This window comes from Pongo abelii, chromosome 7 (genome assembly GCF_028885655.2).
Source record: "Pongo abelii isolate AG06213 chromosome 7, NHGRI_mPonAbe1-v2.0_pri, whole genome shotgun sequence".
Lineage (NCBI taxonomy): Eukaryota > Metazoa > Chordata > Mammalia > Primates > Hominidae > Pongo > Pongo abelii.
In genome coordinates, this window is record NC_071992.2 from 121,114,500 (window position 1) to 121,119,354 (window position 4,855).

Sequence of the window (4,855 nt, forward strand, 5' to 3'; positions counted from 1 at the left end):
CTAGGATTCTAAAGTATTTAGGAAATAAATATGTGTTGTGTTGGTTTGCCACATATTTTGACCTCAGTAAATGTTCATATTTATTACAAGCTTTGTATTTCATACTATACTACAAGGCTACAGTAACCAAAACAGCATGGTACTGGTACCAAAACAGAGATATAGATCAATGGAACAGAACAGAGCCCTCAGAAATAATGCCGCATATCTACAACCATCTGATCTTTGACAAACATGACTAAAACAAGCAATGGGGAGAGGATTCCCTATTTAATAAATGGTGCTGGGAAAACTGGCTAGCCATATGTAGAAAGCTGAAACTGGATCCCTTCCTTACACTTTATACAAAAATTAATTCAAGATGGATTAAAGACTTACATGTTAGACCTAAAACCATAAAAACCCTAGAAGAAAACCGAGGCAATACCATTCAGGACATAGGCATGGGCAAGGACTTCATGTCTAAAACACCAAAAGCAATGGCAACAAAAGCCAAAATTGACAAAAGGGATCTAATTAAAGAGCTTCTGCACAGCAAAAGAAACTACCATCAGAATGAACAGGCAACCTACAAAATGGGAGAAAATTTTCACAACCTACTCATCTGACAAAGGGCTAATATTCAGAATCTACAATGAACTCAAACAAATTTACAAGAAAAAAACAAACAACCCCATCAAAAAGTGGGCAAAGGATATGGACAGACACTTCTCAAAAGAAGACATTTATGCAGCCAAAAAACACATGAAAAAATGCTCACCATCACTGGCCATCAGAGAAATGCAAATCAAAACCACAATGAGATACCATCTCACACCAGTTAGAATGGCAATCATTAAAAAGTCAGGAAACAACAGGTGCTGGAGAGGATGTGGAGAAATAGGAACACTTTTACACTGTTGGTGGGACTGTAAGCTAGTTCAACCCTTGTGGAAGTCAGTGTGGCGATTCCTCAGGGATCTAGAACTAGAAATACCATTTGACCTAGCCATCCCATTACTGGCTATATACCCAAAGGATTATAAATCATGCTGCTATACAGACACATGCACACGTATGTTTATTGAGGCACTATTCACAATAGCAAAGACTTGGAACCAACCCAAATGTCCAACAACGATAGACTGGATTAAGAAAATGTGGCACATATACACCATGGAATACTATGCAGCCATAAAAAATGATGAGTTCATGTCCTTTGTAGGGACATGGATGAAACTGGAAACCATCATTCTCAGCAAACTATCGCAAGGACAAAAAACCAAACACCGCATGTTCTCACTCATAGGTGGGAATTGAGCGATGAGAACACATGGACGCAGGAAGGGGAACATCACAGTCCGGGGACTGTTGTGGGGAGGGGGGAGGGATAGCATTAGGAGATATATCTAATGTTAAATGACGAGTTAATGGGTGCAGCACACCAACATGGCACATGTATACATATGTAACAAACCTGCACATTGTGCACATGTACCCTAAAACTGAAAGTATAATAATAATAAAATTAAAAAAAACAAACAAAAAAAAGAAAATTATTTTCAAAGGAATTGATACCACAATCTCCATAGCACTAAAATTTCAATATGAAACCGTTATTTTGAGAATGTCATATAAACTGTCACATGTTATGATACCTTTCATGTCTGGCTTCTTTTACTTAGCAAAATAATTTTGATATTCATTCATGTTGTTGCAGTATTAGTAATTTGTTGCTTTTTATTGCTGAGTAGTATTCTATTGTATGGATGTTCATAATATTCACTATATTTTATCCAAATATGGAATATTTTATATGTGCCAAAATATTCATCATGTTTTGTCTAAATATGATGGACATATGGGTTGTTTCCAGTTTGGGACTATTGTGAAAATGCTTCTGTGAATATTTGCATAGACATCTTTGTGTGGACATATGTTTTCTTTTGTCAGTAGTAAACATCTAGGAGTAGAATTATTGGGTCATACGGTAAGTAAATGTTTAACTTTAAATGGGATTTTTCTGAAGTAGCTGTATCATTTGTATTCCCACCAGCAGTAGATGAGAGATAAGAATAAGGAACACTATTTGATGTTATCACATTGTATTTCTATTCGTATAATCATATATATTTTTCTGATATTTAATCATATTAAATATCAATAGATAGCATTCATCATATTATCAAACCATAGGAATATATTCTATATTACTTACTTTATGCAAAATGTTGTGATTCATTTTTTGTTGTCCTTTCCTTTGCCTACCTGTAGAGGTATTTTTTCTAATTATCACTCTGCCCTCACAACCAGAGTACATATTTGTAGTAACAGAATATCTTGCTACCACAGTGAGCTAAAGGTAAAGTATGATTGAAAAATTGTTTTCTATGTCAAGGATGACAGAAAAAGAGTGGACCAAGGAAGTTTATACCAAAGAGTCAGTAGAAAGAAGAATGGGAATGTCTCTTTCCTAAAGTCACAAAGTGTGTGATGTGGAGAGCATAGTGTCCTGGCCAAGGTTGGGCCAGAGTCCTCTACATGAATGAGTCATCAGAACTAGAGGACTGAAGTGGGCTAGGAGCAGTGGCTCATGCCTGTAAACCGAGCACCTTGGGAGGCCAAGGCAGGCAGATCATTTGAGGTCAGGATTTCAAGACTGGCCTGGCCAACATGGTGAAACCCTGTCTCTACTAAAAATACAAAAATTACCTAGGTGTGGTGGTGGTGCGTGCCTGTAGTCCCAGCTACTCAGGAAGCTGAGTCATGAGAATTGCTTAAACCCAGGAGGTGGAGGTTGCAGTGAGCTGAGATCGTGCCACTGCACTCCAGCTTTGGTGACAGAGTGAGGTCCTGTCTCCAAAAAAAAGAAAAAAAAGGCCTTAATTGAAAATTAGAAACCAGCTTTTAAGGTGAAGCAGGAGTTAAAGAGCCAGAGGGCAACGATGACAAGGAGTATTGGGAGTGGGTGCATAGAATGGCAAAGGCGGGGCAAATTCTGGAAATAAAAGAGGTTGACACCCTCAGTTCAGTTTCTATGCATTCTTTGCATGCATGTGATGGTAAGTCTAGGTGATTCAAAGAGGGCAGGTAGACACTTGAAGACAATAGGTATTTCCAACATTTAAAGACATAAGAGCGTATTTTCCACTCAAAGGTATATGTATTAATTTAGCTCGCAATTGAGTCTAACCAACCACCTAAATCCCTATATCTACCCAAATCAGGCATTCCTTATTCATCACTGTCAACCTATGAATCTCATAGAGATAAAGCCTGATGCTTTATGAAAAAATGGTTCCTACAAGAAATTTGGGTCACAGTGGTTTTTAAGAATTTGGCAATTCTAGGTTTCAGGAGATATTCCTTATTCTTGTTAAGAATCTCCTTTCATTAGCAATTCCTCTACTTTGTCATATATTAATTACAAAATCCAACTTCTAGATGGCTACTCTAGAAACAAGGCTGATATGCCCTGGGAATAGAAAGCAGCAAGGATGGAAGAGGAGATGAGAGGTATGTTGATGACTGTGTACTGAGAAAGCACCCTTTTGATTTCTGTAAAGTGACCACTTACCCCCTACCTATGACTCAAATTTTTACTGTGCTCAAGATTAGAGATAGAAGAAAACAAAGAGCTTTGTGACTAAACATCACTGGGCTGGTTGGATCCATCCACCTGGCCCTAATCATCCAATTCATGCACCTGTGCTTCCCTCATTTATTCCTTATGCTTCCCTCATTTATTCCTTATGCTTCATTTAGTTTCTGTATAAGAACCTGATTTCTCTAAATCGGGGTTCTTTACTGACACTTTTTCCAGAGGATAACAGGGAGAATAGTATAACCTCTGTGGCTGGATCCCACATACTTTCCAAGTGTTGAATCTTCATGGGCTGCCATTTTGCCTTTCTAGGCCCAGCTGACTCTCCTAAGGCCATGTTTCTCTGAAATTCTAATCCACAAGAGTCTCTGATTACTCCTCTCTGTTCTTGGGGTTTCTCAAATAGTCTTCTCCACCCAGGTGCTGCAGATGGGCTTCTATTACCTTCTACTGGTCAGTTGTAGTAGGTCTGCCTATTTTTCTGGTCTCAGCCATCCCTTTCTTGTTTCAATGCCAATTAAGCCATGATACTAAGAAAAGGAAGAATGGATATGACTGTGTCTATGTATGAAGGTGCATACGTGTTTAGGGAGAGAGAGTGGAGGCTTGAGGTAAGTGAGGGAGAGGAAAGGCATAGTAGAAGATAACATTTGAGAGACAGTCAGAAATAGACTGGGAGGAGGAAAGAGAGAAGAGCCTTCGATAATAGTATACAGCAGATCCTCAACAAATGATAAAGCAAAACAATAAAAAGCAATAGAAAGAAGCAAAACAGACCTTAGGAAAAATAGTGGACAAAGAAGAATTGGAGCCTAACAATAGAGAAAACAGAGTAAGTGATGTGAATGACAGACACCGAACTATAGAGGAGGGCTCTGGAAGACTCTATTTACTAAATTAATACTTGAAATTAATTTAATTATTTTTCTGTCACCAATTTACATAATTCTGTTTCAAACGATATTTCTGTTCTTTACTAGAACATAAGCTGAATTCTGTTAGTGTTGTCGACTCTGTGCACTTGTAAATACCCCTTAGCTGAAGTCAAAGGAAAGGAATCATTTCTTTCTGATGTCTAATTTATCTGCTTTTCAATATTTCTGTGAGACAGCCTGACTTTGGGAGCAGGAGACAAAAATATATATAATAAAACTGTTCTTTTGTTTTAAAAAATGAATATTAATGACATTTTCTACTTAGTTTGAGAGCTAGAAAATTTTTCACTCCAGTTCTTCTTTGAGGTTGATATCTTATTAAAAGAAAGAAACTACA